General features: G+C 35.4%; 1 pseudogene; it reads left to right on the top strand.

Moving 5' to 3' along the window:
- Positions 1–21096, top strand: part of LOC107289575 — a 51074-nt pseudogene that overhangs the window by 25321 nt on the left and 4657 nt on the right.

The raw sequence follows: 21096 nt of genomic DNA, 5'->3' as shown, positions 1-21096 counted from the left end.
CCTGAAAAAATAGCCCTACTGACTCTATCAGATCCTGAATCGTTTAATACTGAACATAACTCTGTCACATATTATACAGCCAAAGGGGATCCTCGGATACTTATGGACTTGTAATCACTTGCCTCGGAGGAGGTAAGTGGCAGCAAGGAATAGGTTAGAGGCTTGCCCTTACAAAACTAAAACAGAGGAGATGTTGCAACATTCTATACAATGTATCAGTGCTTATCGCAAAGTACTTTCTCAAACAACAGCCAGCCTACGTGACCAACAGCTATGTCACGTATGCCTAAGGTGACTTCCTTATTTCCTAAAGGGCACTAAAAAGACCGTATATGGTAGTAAGGAAATGTTCCCCTCCTCCTGATATGTAACCACTCCCATACTTGCTGTACTCTAATAAAAGTAGGTGCGTAAGAACTCAAGGGGTCTTTTCGCTCCTGCTTCTACACACCTTACCAAAGGAAGATGTTGTCCGTGTCTTCTTAAGCCGCGTGCGAGGCCCGATAGTCAGTCCGACTATCGTACATCACCGGTTCCGCAAATCACCCTGGAAAGGGCCAATCGTATCACTGGAACATAATATCTTCCCTTGAATCAGAAAAAAATAAGGATAGCATTGGCAGATCTTTGCCCAGTAGCAGCAGCAAATTCACAGTGGGCTTAAGCCAGTGGCATGCAATAATAAGGATGATGATGATGATGATGATGATGATGGAAGGGACCTTAGAGGTCATCTAATCCAACCCCCTGCTTAGACAGGACCCTATACCATTTCAGACAAATGCAGTATTCCAAGTGTAGCCTTACCAAGGCATTGTAAAGTGGTATTAATACGCCATGTGATTTTATAATAATAATAAAATTGGAAGGGACCATGGAGGTCATCAAGTCCAACCCCCTGCTTAGGCAGGTAACCCTATACCATTTCAGACAAATGGCTGTCCAGTCTCTTCTTAGAAACTTCCAGTGTTGGAGCATTCACAACTTCTGGAGACAGGTTGTTTCACTGATTAATTGTTCTGACAGGAAATTTTTCCTTAGTTCTAGGCTGCTTCTCTCTTTGATTAGTTTCCATCTGTTGCTTCTTGTCCTGCCTTCAGGTGCTTTGTAGAATAGCTTGACTTCCTCTTCTCTGTGGCAGCCCCTGAGATATTGGAACACTGCTATCATGTCACCCCTTGTTCTTCTCTTCATTAAACTAGACTATTACTCCTAAATACTAAAAGTTGGTCACTTATTCTGTTTTGTCGCCATTAATGTTCCATAAATGGAGCTTCAGCCTTTTGGCAAAAACCATAATCTTGGTTTTCTGATAATTTATTTCCAAATTATCAATACTGTAATATTGGAACAAAGTTCTCAGAACTCTTTTGAGTCCTATTGGTCTCCTGGAAGGAACTACAGCATTGTCTGCATGGAGCAGTAGGGCAATGCTGTGATCCCCTAGTTAATGGAATGGAAATTTGGATTGTTTAGACATCTCACCATGCCATTGATATAGAAGTTGAAAAGCATGCTTACCTGGCAGAGGAGATACCATGATCACTACTAACTTTCTTTTTTTCAGTGTACTTGATTTTGTCTGCTTGAAGAACACTCAGGTATTTGTAGTGATCTTCTTCATCCAGATTCTTGGTGTTATTTCCATAGGGTATTTTGATACTTTCAATGTTTTAGGTTCCTAAGTTGGCCAGGATATCATTCCTAGAGGTCCAGAGAGCTGTCCCTGTAGGCTCTGGTTTGGAGTTGATCACAAATACCTCTAGTCCAAGTTTTCTTTTAGCACTTGGATTATGCAAGCAGCTTATTCTTAGGATATAACTTTCTTTTGTTCTAAGTATGTATTATTAACTACGTAAACTTTGCTTAGAAAAATATTTCTGTTCTAAAGTATCACTGATATATTTATGTTGTCCATTTCTTAATTGTTATAAAATTTCTTGGAGCTCTAGGTCATTCTGTATAGCAGCTGTGTTCTAAAGAAGTTTCTTGTCTGAAATATCCATGAAAACATATAGTGTATTGATTAATTCTTCTTGTGTCAGTTTTTATGATAAGGTATCTACAAATAACTAGCTTTTTCTCTTGGTTGTTGGGCTGAATCTCATCATTCTTACTGAAACGTATTGACAAGATAATAGTACCCTTTTATTCAGTTACCAGAATTTGAAATCGATATATTGATTTCAAGAGTACTGTTACCTTGTCAATGTACAGTTATCTTGTCAATGTCTACATCTAAGGATGTAGATGTCATCTGCACACAGTATACCGCAGTAAAAGATAAACATCCAAGTATTTAACTCTGCAACCTAGAATGGATTCGGTTTGAGATTTAGAGAAAACAATTGTCATTATGTTGTCAAAAATATAATAACTATTCTAGAAAACAGGGAGAGAAGATGTGGGAAAATGTAATACGTTCTAACCAATAGGAGATACTAGCTAGGATGGATACTTACTTGAAGATGAATCTTTTCTATGTAGCCTCTTGATGTTGATAAGAAATACTTATTCTTATTAGCGATATTCTCTCAACTCTCAGTTCTCCCATTAACTGGACCAGATTGCCCAATTCAGACACAGAAGCAATAGCAAATGCCTAAGAACACCTTGTGTACCATTTATAAGATTGTAAAAACAAGAATGCAAGTCAGAAACCATTTAATAGGAAGCAGTATTTTATACTGATATCAGAATAGAGTGTTCTGATTAACTGTTTTTATTTAACATTTTTCCAAGATCAAGTAAATTGAAATGTTAAATAGCTGAAGATAAAATAATCTATAATAATCTGACATACTCACCTGTCTATAGTAAAGGACTGTAGTTATTGTTACAGTATTATTTTCCTATAAACATTATGAAAAAGATGCTATGCTTTCTTCAGCACCAAAACCACCAGAAATATGGGAGCAATTTCATATAAACTATAAAAGGCAAGAATAGGAAGTAAGTTTCCCATTACAGACAGAAGGCGTACAGCTGTTCTAAAAAATAAAGAGCTGTTAAATTTCATGAGTAACATTTTCTTTTGTTACACTCAGATATGGCAGAGTTCTGTAATGACAATCAACTAATATGGAACATTGTATGTTTAATATCACAGCTCCATTTTTAAGGGACATGCATAAAAATCAGGAATATGGTATTCTCAAAAGAATAAAGTTTACCATTGGTAAATGATTCTTGATTGTAGAGAAATATGTTGTAATTAAAGTGATTGAAGGATTACACTGCAAATGCTTTACAAGAAAATAGTCCCATTGTACAAAATCCTTAGGATTATCAGAATATATTTACAGAATTAATTTCCAACTTATCACAGGAAGATTAAACTCTCATAGTTTGATTATAAATAATTTATTCACTTACCTAACAATTGTATAATGCTTATATGTTTAAATGGTTGCTTTTCTTTATATGAACAGTGCAAAATATTTATTATTATTTTTATAAAACTGATAGATTAATATAAAGAAATATAGAATAAGGAAGAAAAAAAAATCAAAGAGAAATAAAAATGCAAGATAGAAAAAAATGTAATAGAAAAAAAGGAAAAAGAAATATGAAGATGTGGTTTTCAATATTCTTTACAGCAGTTATAACTGCAATTATAAATTTACCTCTTTCTCTAAATTACATTGTGACTATCTTCTTTCTATAATCTAGCCCTGTGGTGGCGAACCTATGGCACGTGTGCCACAGGTGGCACGCAGAGCCCTCTCTGTGGGCACGCGCAGCGTCACCCCAGTCCTAGGCCTTCAGCTGGGTTCTATAAAACCTTTTCGCTTTAGGCCTCTGCCGCTGTGTGCAAAAAAAAAAGGTTCAATCAATTTCAACTTCTCACAGGAAAAAAAAGATCTCACAAAGTTGGAATTGATTGATTGAACTTTTTAATCCCACCCAGTCTGCCGTTACTACTGCAGCCACGCCCATCCAGTGGGCCACGCCCACCCAGCACCTGATGATACATAAGTGGATTTTGGGTTGCAGTTTGGGCACTCGGTCTTTAAAAGGTTCACCATCACTGATCTAGCCTGTCTAATCATCAAATCCATAAATCATAAGGTCATATTTTTTCTGTTTTATGCCAAACATCCATAAGGGATTTCCAGCAATAAACATAAATGTTGTCTTTTTTCTGATCAAACAAATCAGTTTGGCCATTCAAAGTCAGTTTGGCCATGTGATAAATTAAATTCATAAAAATTCCCAGTATTAATGTAAAATCTTTAATTAGTGAAGATTTACTAATTACCAAAATAACACTAAAAATCCTATTACCAACATTCATTTCTTAATAGTTGATCTTTTTCACATTTAATTTTGGAGGGTTCTGTCTCACTGAACTACAGGGTTATTGTATCTAACCAATTGGAATATTTTCTCTTTTATTTAATAATAGAGAACTTTAATACTTGCAAATGCTACATAATGTTCAAATTAAAAAGTCATGCTACATTCTTTTTGACCCCCGGAAGGTCTAAAAGAACTCTCTAAATGTTCATATTTAATATATCTTTATCCTTAGACATCCTTACTTACAATTGGTTTTTAAATAAAATAGTGCAGAAAAAATATATAGAAAAAATAAATCTATATCTCCTCTGTAATAAATGAATACACCAGGAAACTGCTTGAAAGCTATTGTTGATATTATAATGGCACATTTAAAATATGATTTTTACATTTGTGTGTGTGTGTGTTTATGTGCACATTTTAAGGAATCAATTCCCTACTTAAATATGACATATTGCCAGGACTCGCATATGAGAATTTTCAAATAAACTCAAATACTGGAGAAATTAGAACTGCCACCTTGCTTGACGGAGAAATTCAAGAGATTCATCATATTAAAGGCAAGGCATCTGAGATATTATACATACAATGACCCAGGGATTACACATAGTTTTTAACTGACTATTTCCCTTTAAATTTAATTTGTCTGAAATTTACAAGGAAGGAATTACTTTTGATTTGTATCATTTGTGTCCTATACATTGAACATATTTGAATGAAACAAAACAGTGTTGCATTGACCTTTTAGGGAGAATGGTTTGCAATCTGATCTCATCAAACTGTTGCTATAAATTAGTTTTCAAATATGCTTATTTTCAAATATAGTGCTTGTTCAAGATGGGGACACTCCCTCTTTATCCAGTACAGCATCAATTATCTTTAGAATACTAGATGAAGATGATCATTCTCCTAAAATCATCTTTCCAGTTTCTGATATCCAAATATTGGAGAACCAACTGCCTTCAACTATAACAACTCTCCTGGCTGTGGATGATGATATAGCTAATAATGGAATTGTGCAATATCAAATAATTGGTAAGTGAACAATTTTATAATGTATATTTATTTAAAAAAAACAAAGATTTGAAATTTAGCATTTGGTGACCTTATTTAACTACTCTTACAAAGTGATCTTTATTGTAATATTTTCATTTTTGTACATTTAGCTTGTGTTAATATGATTTATTTATTTTAATACAATATTATTATTAATAGACTCTTTAAATTCTACAATATAGGAAATATATAAGTCCTTTCAAAAATTTTAACTGGTCTAGTGTCTCACTAAAAAATCTTATTTTTTTTCCTTAGAAAATATCAGTCATTCTTAAATTCACAATGCAAATTTAAGTCCTGCATCTGAATATTGAATCAACCTTTAATCTCTAAAATTCTGGGTAAAATACTTTCTAGCATTTGGGACTTTTGTCAGTATCACAGCTCTTACATAGTACTTACATGTAAATACATAATAGGGTACAGAAAGTTTTTCTTCTTTTTGTTTTTAAATGACATACTCACTTTGTACTATTTTGAAGATGGTAATACCAGAGGATGCTTTGCTTTGCACAAAATTACAGGAGACCTTTTCATTACTTACAGTTTGGACAGAGAGATAGTCAACAACTTTACCTTGGTCATGGAGTGTTTTGATCTGGGCAATCCAGCAAGAAGTTATTTTATGGAACTACAAATCACAGTCCTGGATGAAAATGACAACAGTCCTTTATTTACAAGAAATCATTATCAAGCAATTATAAGTGAAGATATTGAAGAAAAGTCATCAGTTCTTGAACTGTTTGCTGTAGATGCAGATGAAGGTCCAAATGGAAAGGTTGTGTACACTCTAATGGATGAAACCCTTGGACTGTTTACTATTAACAGAAATACTGGTATTGTCCTTACTAATAAACCAATGGACGGAGAGAGACAATCTCAATATATATTTAAAGCTCTAGCAGCAGATTCTGATATCCGGCAATCAAGAAGTGCCAATGTTACTATAATAGTACAGATTGAAGATGTAAATGACAACAATCCTTTTTTTCTTAGAGAATCCTCTTAAAGTTCAAATATCCTGCCAGAACCCTGTCTTTCTATGGGCATGGGATTTCTTGCTCTTTGCGGGTTCTGCCATTCTCCTTGGGAGAGGGGGAAGCTTGGGGTTGCTGATGTGTATTTCCTTTGCTTTGTTCCTTGCTCTATCCTTTTTGATGTTTCTCTATTGGGGTGAGAATGGAATGTGCCTTATCTCCGGGCGCGGAAGAAGCGGCACAGAGATGTAACAGCCTTGGAAGCAGTGCCTTATCGCTCCGTTCCCACAGCGTTTTCACACCTGCGGATTGGCCTGTTTGAACCATCCGGATGGACAGTTGGTGGGGGTGGGGTTATCATGGACTCTTTTGACTTATTGATTCACACGGGAAACCCTCAGATCCTGCCTTCTATTCCTGCTGTCAGTATCTCCCAATAAAAGTTCCTTTTGATATGATGCCGTTTCAAGAGTTCTGCTTTCTTGAGTTCAAGAGTTCTGCTTTCCTCTCAAACACATATAAATCAGACAATAGCTTCTGTACAATCCAGTGATGTAGATTTAGGTCTGAATGGAACTGTGAATTTTAGGTTTTTGACACCAGCCACAATGTTTGAGATGGATTCAAATACAGGTGAAATATTTGTTCAGGAACCTGTATCTTATGATGGCTTATTCACCCACCTCCTGATAGTGGCATGTGATCAAGAGATCCCAGCTAGAACTGCTACAGCCATTGTGATCATTTCTTCTAAAGCACACACAGAAATGATTTCTTTCAGTCATACTCAATATGAAGCAGTAGTTTCTGAAATCAGCGAAATGGGTGAATACCCAGTCATAATGCATCTTCTGTAATGTTATATACATACGTACGTACGTACGTACGTACGTACGTACGTGTGTGCATGTGTTAATAGGCATCTTAAGACAGAAACCGCTTACAGAAAAAGCAGAAATAAGCTATAATTTGAAGTTTGAACCCATGTTAAAACAGATTTCTCTACCTACTGACTTATGAAACAGTACCTTATTTTTTATTTTCAAAGTTTTTAAGTCTATTAGAGTAGAGTAGAATAGAATAGGACAGGACAGGACATGACCTTGGAGGTCTTCTAGTCTAGCCCTCTGCTCAAGCAGGAGAACCTATACTATTTCAGACAACTGACTGTCTAGTCTCTTCTTAAAAACCTCCAGTGATGGAGCGCCCATGATTTCTGAAGGCAAGCTGTTCCACTGGTTAATTATCCTCACTGTTAGGAAGTTTCTCCTTAATTCCAGGTTGCTTCTCTCTTTGGTCAGTTTCCAACCATTATTTCTTGTCCTTCCCTCTGGTGCTTTGAAGAATAGTTTGACTCCCTCTTCTTTGTGGCAGTCCCTCAAATACTGGAATATTGCTATCATGTCACTCCTTTTTCTTCTTTTCTTTAGACTAGCCAAACCCAAGTCCTGCAGCCGTTCTTCATATGTTTTAGTCTCCAGATCTTGGATCACCTTAGTTACTCTTCTCTGAACTTTTTCCAAAGTCTCAACATCTTTTTTGTAGTATGGTGACCAAAATTGGTTGCAGTATTCCAGGTGTGGTTTTACTAGGGTTTTATAAAGTGGTACTAAGATTTCGCCTGATCTTGATTCTTATATTATCATGATTTTGTGTCTCTAATATACATTGTTAAGCTGCCATCACAACCAGCTCTAAGCTGCAACAGATGGTAAGGCATTTTTACTTCTCGTTTTAAAGACAATTATTTGGTTTTAATGTTTTAAAATCAGGAATATACAATTTTAGCTGCATAATATTCATTTTTCTGTATTGGCTAGCAAGTTGTTGTTTCTTCATTTGGAGATACAGCTCAGTTGATTATAGTTCTTAATGTTTCATCAGAGGAGGGTGGGCATACATAGGAAGTTCTTGTTTAGTGTTCACAAGGAGTAGCAACTCAGTCATTAAGTGGCATGGTCACTGAATGAAACCGTTACCATGTTTATGATCTTGCTTTTGCTTTTCTTTGCTTTACAGATATGTGAAGGTTGTAAATGTGAGACTTGGTCACAACGTTATTTTTTCCTTCATCATCATAACTGCAATCATAACTGCGACTGTACTAGGCAGTCGCTAAACAAGGATTATAGTATGACTAAAGCTGTAAATTGCTTTTCCAGGCTTAATATTGGCAACATATTCAAATGGAAGGTGTTTCTTTCATATATTTTTTTTAGTAAAAGACTTTTTAGTAGATATGCACACAATTATTAGAATTAAATGAGCTAATCTGATATTGCAACGGTCTGTTACAAATAATGCCTTGTGAGGGGTGTATTTTATGGAAATTCCCTAAGGGAATGCAATATGAGAATAAAAACAATATGCTGCTAACTAGTAATAAACATAAATAAGAATACATTTGAACAGTTTTAATTAAAGCAAGCCTAGGCAATCTTAAGAGTAAAATCACAGAGGATATATGGGAGAACCTCAATATTTTGGTGGCACAGTGGTTAGAATGAAGTACTGCAGGCTACTTCTGTCAACCGCCAGCTGCCTGCAGTTCGGCAGGTCGATTCTCACCGGTTCAAGGTTGACTCAGCCTTCTATCCTTCCGAGGTGGATAAAATGAGGACCCAGATTGTTGGGGGTAGCATGCTGACTCTGTAAACTGCTTAGAGAGGGCTGTAAAGCACTGTGAAGAGGTATATACTGTAAGTCTAAGTGCTATGCTGTTGATCTAGGAAGAGATTGTTGGACAACAACTGTTCACAGGATATGTTCTTTAAATGTACCTGCCCTGACTAAGCCAGCCAGGTGTTGTGAATTATAAATACCATTCTCCCTAACCAGCAACAAGTAAGAAAACCAGTCTGGCAAAGTTTATCTATAGGTTCTTTTATTTTTTGGTTTTTATTTTTAACATGGAATTGTTATTAATGTAATAGGGGAGTGGGTGCCCTTTGTTTAGAGACTAACTTTAGGCATATTTGGATTAATGGCAGCTAAAGTCATGCTGTTTCAACATGTTTTATCTAAAAAGTGTGGTATCAGTATCTGGGCTTAGTTCTTCTGATGCACCGTTGGTGCCTCAACCTTTTTATTTTGTACCCATTGTAACCCTCAAAGCCTTTGCGGTAGTATAAATTGCTGTTTATAATAGATGTTATTGCTAATATAACTTAGAAAAAAATCTGTCAAAGTATTTAATGCAGTTGCAGGCAACAGTACAAACACAGTCTATTCCAGCTCCCAGGGTGTAGATCTGCTTGTATTTACAGAACAATTTATTTGACAAAGGCAAATGTACAGTAATCTGAATATATCATAACTGATTAATATCAATTGCCATATTACAAATTTGTTTTCATAATTGAGTAAAATTCTCCAGTTCTTTATCTTGATAATATTTTAACAAATGCCTACTGTGATAAATATTTCTAAAGTTTAGTTAGAGCTAAGCATGGTTATTTGGTTAGTATTAGCGTTCTCTTTTTTATTATTTGTCCAATTTAAACTACTAATAGAATGCTTGTTTGTTTTGTACATTTTTTTCTATCAGTTCTCTTCTAAATTAAGGAGAAGGAATGGTGTATATATTTCTTTTCTAGATTTTTGAAGATATTTCATACTTTTGTACATAAATCAGCATCAGTGACTTAGGAAGAGTGCCATTTTTTAATTTTGATTACCAGGTTTCACAAAGACTACTTCACAGTTAGCTACCAATTTCTTTTCCTACTCACCTTTTTTCTTTCCTGCTTTATATTTTGATACTTTGATAAAACATACTAAAAATAGAAATATTTGTGTGCCCATTTTATCATGTGCTTCATCGTACTGCCATTTTGAATTTATATGTCCACCCACCTCAGTTTTATGACTCTGGGTAGCTAATATGGTTTTTATTTTACAGTGTAAAAAAACCATACTTATACATCAGCAGCTGTGATATAAAAATCAGTAACAACAATTAACACAGCCACTGCATAGGCTCTATCACACACCGAAATGCCCAAGCCCAGTGACAAAACAGTAATTTTTTCTTTGAGGTTATAGTTGGGGCTAATCTAATGTCCTGGACTATGATGTTTCAAAGGACAGCTGCATTTTACTGTTTTATCCATTATTTCTTGCACAGTTTGAAAAATATAAATAGTAAAAAAAAAATAAAAGCATATAAATTCCAGCAAAATTATGTGTATGCCTCTGTCAGAATTGTTTTTAGAATTTTCTAAAGTTAAATCTTCCTGTGTTAAACAGGTAAATGTATCATGCTTCTGCTTTCTCCTTATGAAGCCAGCCCTGGGCTTACTACTACTACTACTACTACTACTATCGCTACTACTACTACTATTATTAGTAGTAGTTTTTTATTATTACATTTCATTAGTGCTTGATAAACATTGTGTTATCTGGGTTACATTTTGTTTTGCTTAGTAATACAAATTATATTCCTAGTCTCTACACCGTTTTTCCTGCCATTGATAGAATAAATTCCACGTTTGAAAATATTCTGTATTTTCTTTCTTTTAATCTTCAGTGTGAATCAGTCCATTTCAGCACAGTCCAATATCTTCTTAATTATCTCTTCATCTGATGGTGTTTCTTCCTTCCTCCAGTGCTGAGCAAATACAATCCTCACTGCTGCAAATACATGCAATGTTAGATATACACTTTGTTTATCAAATTTTTATGGTACTATACCTAATAAAAAAAGTTCAGGTTTACAATCTATATGTTTCTCTAACATTTTTTCTAACCAGGTGCATATTTTAACCCAAAATTTTCTTGCTTTACCACAAGTTCCCCACAGATGTAATATGTGCCCGTTTTTTGGTTACATTTTCAACATTTACTAGACATATTTATAAACATTTTTGCTAATCTAACCAGTGGTAAGTGCCATCTATAAAAAGTTTTATATAAGTTTTCTTTATACGAGTTTGCCATTGTCAATTTATAATTTCTTTCCCACAGATTTTGCCATTTCTCTAATTCTATATTGTATCCAAAGTTTTGTGCCCATTGTATCATTGTTTTTCACTTGTTCATCTTCTATTTTCAAATTTAATAAGAAATTATATAATTTCTTAATCAGTTTTTCATCAGAAGTCAGCAATATCTGATCGAACATTATCTAGTCTTTATAAAAAACATACATTTTAAGATCTCTATCATATCTAGATTGCAATTGCACTTGAAGCCATCATGATACTTTAATACCTGGTGTTCAAGCTCACTACTAAGCTATATATAATATCTGCTTTATATGAGAAATTGTGCAGAAAGTTGTTGAGTGACAATTACAGAGAACCCTGGAAGAAGCAAGTTATCTGTTCTTGGCAGTTTGAGATTCAGGCCTCAGTATGAGACTGAAACTGCATTGGTTGCCCTCATAATGACTTAAGGTGGGGTCTAAATGGAGGGAGCAAGAACATTGTCATCCACCTGGATCTCTTGAAAAGCTTTGACTCAGTCAACCACAATATTCTTCTGGCCAGACTACAAGTTCCAATGCCATTCTTTGATGATTTCACTCTTTCCTGAGTGGGAAAGTCCAGTCAGTGGTTATACAGTTGGGAAGATATCTGGTCCCACAGATGCTCCCTGGTGATATGCTTCATGTTGTGGTCATCTCTCCACCCTGTTTAATTGCTATATGAGGTCACTCACAGAAGTAATCTATTGGTTCAAGATGTGTATCACTACTAAATGAATTATAGTTGAATATCTACATATCAAGCCAAATGGCTCATATAATAAAAGCCATGACACAGTATTTAGAGGCTGTCACAGTCTGGATAGGAAGAAACCAGCTCAGACTCATCCAAGCAGCCTAAAGTGGCTATTATTATTATTTATTCAGAAGCCTTCTGATTCTTGAACTATTAGCATCTTTGGCTCTCAATGGGTTAGTACTGCCCTTGAGCAGGGCTTTTCAACCAGTGGTACGGGTACCACCTGTGGTACATTGGCACCTGGCAGGTGGTACGCGACCATCCTAGAAAAGTAGTAGTGGGGGAGAGGATTGAGCTGAACCAGTGGCAGCACCGCACAAGCCTGAGCGAGAGACGGCTGGAGCTTCAGGGCTGTCAGGGCTCAGCAGAAGCGTCAGGATCAGCGCTTGTTCAGGACTGTCAGGGCTCAGTGGAAGCTCCAGGATCAGTGCCAGGCTCCAGCTGGAGCTCAGCGCTGATCCTGGTGCTTCTGCTGAGCCCAGAAGAAGCACCGATCAGTTGGAATGTTGCAGCATCTCCAGGGTCTTGTGATTTACATTCAGATCCTTGGCAACTGATTCCTATTTATGACGGTCACAGTGTCCCAGGGTCATGTGAAGTGACCAAAACCTGCTGCAACCACCCAGCAGATGGGGGAAATAAAAACCAAACACCCCCCACCCCACCCCTGCTGCCAATCCTCAACAGAAATGCTCCCAACAATGGAAACCTCGGACAGGAGGGAGAGCGCCGCCGGGTGGGCAGGCAGGTGTCTTGCTCGGCTGTGCCTTGGGGGGCACTTTTTTCAGTGCCATTGTAACTTCGAACAGTCACTAAGCGAACTGTTGTAAGTCGAGGACTACCTGTACTTCATCACTTTTTTCCTTTTTTTTTTTTTTTGGGTCATGAAGTTTTTGACACCTTGCTAGGCGACTGGTGGTACTCAGATGTTGCCATATCCTAAAAGTGGTACAATGGGTGAAAAGGTTGAAAAGCACTGCCCTAGAGGGCAGATTTGCAGTTTGGGAGTCATCCTGGATTTCACAATTCCTGCTGGAAAAACCTGAAGGCTACTTACCCAACTTGAGCCAATAGTTGTACCAAGGACAAGAGGTACTGAAAATGTCAGTTGTACTCTTTATCATTTCCTTATGAATTTTTGGAATTGACTTTATCTGGGGTTGCCCTTCAAGCTTCTCAGAAAACTTCAAATGATGTAAAACGTAGCAGTTCATATATTTATTGGGACACTCAAATAGCACTTTTGCTGTTCTGGCTGGAAATGAAAGGACCTGCTCAAGGTTCCCACAGCTACTAAGAAGTACAGCACTAGGGGCCTGAAAACAGGCATTCAATGAGAGAATTCCTCTCACATGGAATAGCTTGCCTGCCCTCCATGAGATAAGGTTGACTTCCACTCTTACGACCTTTGAAAAATGCAAACCTGGCTGTTCCAGAAGGCCTTTGGATGTTAATTGGTAAGAATCATTCTGCTAGATGTGTTGAGGTACTATTGTTAATAAGTAAATAAATAAAATATTTTATTTAAATGTTTTACTATATTTTTGTATTTTTATTATTGCTCGCTGCTGCTGCTCTGTGCATTCCAGAGATTCTTTAAGACTAAGATGGTTTTAAAATTTTACAAATAATTAAAATTGAATTTTAAAAAGTGAGCAGAGTGCTGGTTGACATGAACTAATAAAGAACTTGAGAGTCCAATAATTCTTATTTTGTATGTAATAATAATAATAATGATAAAGTTGGAAGGGACCTTGGAGGTCATCTAGTCCAACCTCCTAATCAGGCAGGAAACCCTATACCATTTCGGACAAATGACTGTCCAGTTTCTTCTTAAAAACTTCCAGTGTTGGTGCATTCACCGCTTCTGGAGGCAGGTTGTTCCACTGGTTAATTGTTCTAACTGTCAGGAAGTTTCTCCTTAGTTCTAGGTTGCTTCTCTCCTTGATCAGTTTCCACCTGTTGCTTCTTGTCCTGCCTTTAGGCGCTTTGGAGAATAGCCTGACATTACTGGCATTGTGTATCTATATAAGTTTAATATGTTCAGTTCTTGGAATAAATAACTTCCAAATACTTTTATCATCCTTATGTCTCTGTCTTCTGCTATCATCATTGCATCATTAATATTCTGTTATCATCCTTATTTCTCTGTCTTCTGCTATCATCATTGCATCATTGATATTCTGCTATCAGTGTATCACTGATATTCAAGAATTAGTTTAGTAAATATATTTGGTACGTTAATATGATAAAATAATAACTTTTCCTATTATATACCTGTAAACAGTAAATATATTTCACCAATTATCAGTTTAACTTGTTTCATACTTTAACATCTTTTAAAATAAATTTAATATTTTCTTTCATAGGTACTTCTGTTTTTACCATTATTGCTCATGACCAAAGTTTGATGGAAAACAGTGTAAAATATACAATCATTAGGGAACATGAGGATATTTTCTATATTCATCCCATCACAGATAAATTAGCCTATTTATCTTCATTTGTTCTAAAAGATTTTAGTAAAATATTTTCCACAGTGGAGTTATGATTGCATTTGTATAAACATTATTCAAGTGATTAGGGATGATTTATTTAAGTTCCAGGAAAAAATGAATTTAGTCCTTTAAACTTAATAAAGATGTGTGTGCTTAAAATAAAACTTTCATAGTTTTTTCCTTAAAATTCATCTGAATTGAGACTGATTTATCCTTCTATAGTGATGTCAATAGCAAAGGTCAGCAATATATTTTTTTAATCTTAGATTACATAAAAGATCTAAACATTTCATTCAGGTATGTCAAACTCGCGACATCACGTGACGTCACGCGACGTATCGCAAATTTTTCCCCATTGACAGCAGTGGGGTGGGTGTGGTTTCAGTATGATGCATCTGGCCCACGGGCTGGCAGTTTGACATGCCTGCCCTAAACCAATTTCTGACTAACAAGATCCAAGTTACCAAATGTTTTCAAAGTAATTGTTATTATTCTTAAAGTGAACAAGAGGAGTATTCAGACTGCCATTTTCAGATTGAATTGATACAGTTCAAGATCTTTTCAACCTCATTATATTATTCCGTTTTACCAATAGCATACACATAATACTCTGAATGTATAAGTGGGTTTTAGCCCTGAGTGTTTTTGGAATTCAAATGAAAGAAATTTATAGAGGAGATTAACAAAGTATCACTTTTCCTGGTGCCATTGTGGAATCTCCATGGGAGGCCTATCTATCTGTACCTTTATACTTTATACTGTGTTTAGCAGTGCAGAGTATTTACATCACTTCTTCATTCAAACTTAGGTTTGTTTATTAATTCTCCAATTAGCCCATTAGTTGTACTTAATACAAATATTCTTTCCAATAATATGTTTAAAAAATTATTTATTCCAATAATGGTTAAAGCAATTGTGAATTTCATATACCAATTTTATTTACCAAATTAAACAAAGTAAAGATGGATTTTCCCATCAGATTTAGTATTTAACATCCACATTTTACACAGGTTGATCAGAAAAAGGAATGTAAATCTTTTCTATATTTGTGAGAATTGAATTGTATTTTGTATTAAAAGTATATTTTGTATTTTAACTTATCCATAAATGCTGAAATGAAAAACAAAACGACCTGAAACATAAAACTATGTTTTAAAGATTTTAAGATGAAACAGGCTACAGTTTATGAGAAAAGTTGCTATATAGTAAATGAATACCAGCTGACTGCTGAAAACATAATTTCCTCCTGGCTGTGGAAAAAGAGATCTACTGCTTAGTTAACTTCAAGTATGTTTTTAATAATCAATTATTTTATTAACATGACTGTCTTGTTTAATCTAAATCAAGTTCACATTTGGGACCATTTATAAAAGATGTTTTCAACAACTCCACTGCTAATAGAATAGAATAAAAATAAAACAAAACAAAGTAAAATAGTTTATGTACTGCCTGACTTTTTGTTGGCAGAATAATCAGGATATATTTCATATCCACCCAAAGATTCATTTCCTTGGGGATGATTGGCTTAAATTATTTTGAGACATGATTTACTTCTATCATCATGCTGTGCAATAAACTTTTGAATAGGGTACGATACTAGGAAACTGGCATATGCCCAATAGGAACATAACTGAATAATTGTTGGCTAGAATACTTGCTGATTAGGAAATAGTGCATGCTGGTATTGCTGCTGCAGCATCTAGCCTGTCAAGAAGAAATGCCACCATGTAAGAATATTCTTGGGGCAAGTAGCTAAGATGACCACAGAAGCCTTAAGTGTATCCTAAGTATCTGTCAGTGAGCACATGAATTTTCTTGAAATTGCAGCTGGCTAAACAAACTTGTATTAGTCATTAGTGCTCTCTAAAGGCAATAACGCCTCTATAGTTCTACTTCTTTCAGTTTAAATCCAATGGCCCATATGGAACACTTTCCTTGTAGTATAGGATCAAATCTCCTGTCCCATTTTTTTCTCATGTTCACTTTTGATTTTATAAAGTTTATCTTGCAATTCACAAGAAAGATGTGTATATATATATGCTGACTTTAAAGCACAGGTTTAATTCATTTAAAGGCATAAATGACAAATGTAAAAATGGAGATACACAGCAATGCTCTTCAAAATTCTTTTTTGTCCAAAGAATTTGTGCCATTTTTGATCTTGGAGCATACTGGTTTCTATATCTATTTTCTTGAAATCTTCTCTCTGTCTTTCATTATGGGAACAGCTAACCTTTTTTGTGTAACCTATTTATACCTTTTCTATGATCCATACACAGAGGGTCCCTTTTCTGGCACTGTTTCTTGTAATCCAGTATTTTCAAGACTAATACTCCCATTATCTAGCAAATTGCATCCCACCACATGGGGAAGGTGAAGCCCAACCCTTTCAAAGATAACCTTAGTGTCCTAGAAAAATTGGAGGAAACTGCTTCACCTTTTCTAAGCTGTGTGCCTCTCTACTTCTCTGGAATTGAGATTAGGTATTTATTTCAATTATATGTTTGTGGATGAACAAACACCCTCCCTATGAGTTATCAGGCAAGTAGTACAGTGGTGTACTGCATCTGGAAGCATAGTAGGAAGAAATAATACTCATGCAAAATCAGAAAAGAAAACTGCTGAACATGTAATAGAAATATGATTCCAGATTGAATGGAAAACTTGAACCACAGTTTAGGAAGCTAGCCAAGAGATTATGAGAAAAAGATGTGTCTGAAAATTAAAGAATGTATGGATTGAGGTGAGACAGTAAAGGGAAGTACATGGACTTATGCACTTCCAGTTGCTGACAGGTGTGCCACTAATATTCTGACTTGACACCTGCATGCTCTCAGGGCCCAAAGATTATCTTCATTTTTCATAGGTATTGTGATTAAATTTTTCTGGGTTCTGATTTTAAGGTGAGTATCCTGAGCTATGGAGGCCTTTGATCTTCTTCTTAAATACATAATAATAAAAGCACCTTCAGGTGCTTTGGAGAATAGCTTGACTCCCTCTTCTTTGTGGCAGCCCCTGAGATATTGGAACACTGCTATCATGTCATCCCTCATCCTTCTTTTCATTAGACTAGACATACCCAATTCCAGCAACCATTCCTTATATGTTTTAGCCTTCAGTCGCCTAATCATCTTTTTTGGTCTTCTCTGTACTCTTTCTAGAGTCTCAACATCTTTTTTACATCGTGGTGACCAAAACTGGATGCAGTATTCCAAGTGTGGCCTTACCAAGGCATTGTAGAGTGGTATTAATACTTCACGTGATCTTGATTCTATCCCTCTGTTAATGCAGCCTAGCACTGTATTGGCTTTTTTGGCAGCTGCAGCACACTGCTGGCTCATATTTAAGTGATGTATTTGACAATATAACATGATTTGTGAATCTCATTTTCTGACACAGAATCATGAGAAGCTGTTGAGTTAAATGGTGGGTCATATTATTGCTTATATACTGGCATAATTCCATCTTGGAATGTTTCTCAACACGGACCCTGAAAGTATCTGCATTCAAAGGATAGGACACATCCCTTTTTCCAAAAATATTATTAAGCATTATATAAAGAATAGTAGTAGAATCTGTGAAGAATGTATTTTGCAGAGAAAGTACTGAGAAATAAATATACTTGGTCACAGTTTGGAACTCATTTTTCCCCATTTCTGAGCAGTCATTTTTCTCAGCTAAGATAACACAACTCATGTTATATTATCAGACTTTTATACTATACAAATGCTCTTTAAACTGTCTCTTTTTCCCAGAGCTGTGGATTTAACATATTAAAAAACAGAGTTGAAATAATTAAGTAAAATTAATGAATTCAGAATGCAGCTAAGGTGGGATCACAAGAAATATTCAGAATAAAGCCTTTTAAAATAAATTGCCCAATGGGGTGTTTAAAGTATTTCTTCTGTAGCTTGTTTTAACTAAAATAAAGTGAAGAACAGGGTCTTTTAAAGTAGATATTTATAAAGCATGTCTCTAAAAATGGAACATTCCAGGAAATTCTGGATGCTTCATTCTGTCTCCAGATCTAACAAAACTGGAAGGAAAATGCTTTTTATAACCCAAAGACTTATTGGGAATTGTGCTTTAACAAACATAACACTTCAAAAGGCACTGATGAAGCTTCTCCATATGCGGAACTCCACTATTTCTCCTTTCATCAGCAGTTTTGAGGCATCATCAAAAATAGGTGGGCAACATTTCAGGGATGTGGGTGCAATTCAACTTCCTGATCTGGAGAAATACAGTAGGCCACATCATGATATAGTGATGTCATAGAAACAGATGAGGGTGAATTTATCAGCCTCCTTTGGGAGGGTATGTATGTGCCGAATGAGGAAAGTGGAAATCTGAGACTTGTCAGGGACAAAGGACTATTCATCCTTAAAATAAGTCCCAACAATTCCAACTGACATTTCGGGGGACACTTTGGGGCCGTTTTCAGGGTTTTAAAAATGAAAATGAGAGCAGTGTGGCTCTCAAAGATGTTGAGCTCCCATTCCCACATTTATTATTAGGGTTGGTCAGAAAGTCAGTCAGATGTTTAGACTGGAATTGACATTTTTGTCAACGTATAGGGTCCTTCCTAAGGACCCGGGACAGGGAGATACTGTTTAATAACAACACCTCCAGTTACTGCCACATCCATTATCCAGACATTTGTCTTTCTTATCAATCAGACTTAATAATTGTTGATAAGAAAAGCAAAAAAGTCTGTATTATTATTATTATTATTATTATTATTATTATTATTATTATTATTATTATTATTATTATTTCAAAACAAGGTAAATGTAAAAGTTGTATCAGGTGAAATATAGTCATTGTACCATCAAATTTCTGTGGCACCGTTTCAAGATCCTGGAGGTACAAATTAGGCTGTTTCTGGTTGCCTACTGCTGGTCTAAAACATATTTGTGCAGAGGTTTTTTTATTTCTGATATATCTAATTCAGTGTGTCTGAGAATTTCCCAAGCTCTTTTCTAAACATATTATTGAATGCACAATTAGAAATTATTTCATGTGCTCTAAAATGGCTCCTTTTAAAATGCATTCGCCTTGAACAAACTGTAGCCAGCCTTAAGACTGAAATATTGTTTTGAAACACAAGTCATAGTTCTCACTTTTCTGAAACTACGGTGATCTGTCATTGAAACTAAATGCTGGAAACTTTAAGTCTTTATAATACGAATTTGAGTGGGAGCTGTTGATAGGTTTTATCTAAATGCCTTAGTTATATATTTTATCAGTTTTTTTAAACATTGAAATTTAAGAAAATGGTTAGTTTAATATGTATTTCTGCATGTATCGTATTTTTATATATTCTAGACATAATATGAAATTATGGTTATTTAGAAACGTAAATTTCTCATTTAAAAACTTAAGTTTGTAATTTAAGTAATATATTCTGACCATGCTGATCATTTTTAAACCAAAAAACTCAGTGCAGAACCAGTGTGGTCGATGAATGGCAATAGAATTCTAAGATCAAATTGTAATTCTTTGTGTTTATTCCTGACATATGAATAAAGGAAAACAAATGTTTGTCACTTTTTGAAAGGAAGTTATTGTATCAGAGATGAAAGAAAATATAAATTATCCATATTTATTTGACAATGTTTATTCTGCTACACTCCAAACATTTACAATATAGTAATACATTTGAAGGGATAAAACTGCTGGCTATCAATTTAAGACTATTTACAGTATATAAAGCATATTAACTCCATGAAGTCTTTGTGTCTGTGCTTAGTCCTGCTCTTTTGTTCTAGCTTTTATTGAACTCTGTGGTTCTTTATGTAATAACATAAAAAGGGCTGTGCAAATGTTACCAATTAAAGTTATTTGGTCTTTTGAACAATATATTGCTTTAATTTAGAAGTAATTGATATGAAGTAGTACAGTTAAGTAAGTTTTATCACTTTTGTGTAATGTTTTATTGCTTAGGAAGTCAGTGAGGTGAATCAAAACTAAATTGACTATTTTAGTACCAAAGAAACCAATGATTCTACTAAAACTATATTTTCATTAAAATCCCATTGATTTTAGTGGGAATTAATTTAGACTTGATTCATCTCAATGTTTGCATATTTAATCTTTACGAGGATTATAAAGCAGTTGACATCCCACTGAGCCCAATATATATTATTTTGTGAGTAAGACACTACTTAGTGCAATTGGATGTCATGTCAGGTGAATTTGTGTACTTTACAGTCTGATATGTACATATCTGGAATGACCTCCTGCTGAAACCAGTGGGATTTTTCAGTGCAATTTATACTAACAGAGGTAATTTTTTTTCTCTGACCATTGCATATACTAGTGATGGCGAACTTTTAGAGACCGAGTGCCCAAACTGCAACCCAAAACCCACTTATTTATCGCAAAGTGCCAGGGCTGCATCAGTATTGTGCCCTCAGGGGGTGTGTGGGGGCATGGCCCACTGGGTGGGCATGGCTACAGTGGTCACAGCAGACTGGGTGAGCGTGGCCAGGGCCAGGGTGGCGGGGGTCAGTCCCTTGCCATCTCCGGGGCATC

The sequence above is a fragment of the Protobothrops mucrosquamatus genome, unplaced genomic scaffold (assembly GCF_001527695.2).
Source record: "Protobothrops mucrosquamatus isolate PMUCROS unplaced genomic scaffold, P.Mucros_1.0 scaffold726, whole genome shotgun sequence".
Taxonomy (NCBI): Eukaryota; Metazoa; Chordata; class Lepidosauria; order Squamata; family Viperidae; genus Protobothrops; species Protobothrops mucrosquamatus.
The sequence above is the reverse complement of the archived record's forward strand: the minus strand, read 5'-3'. Positions and strand labels throughout refer to the sequence as shown.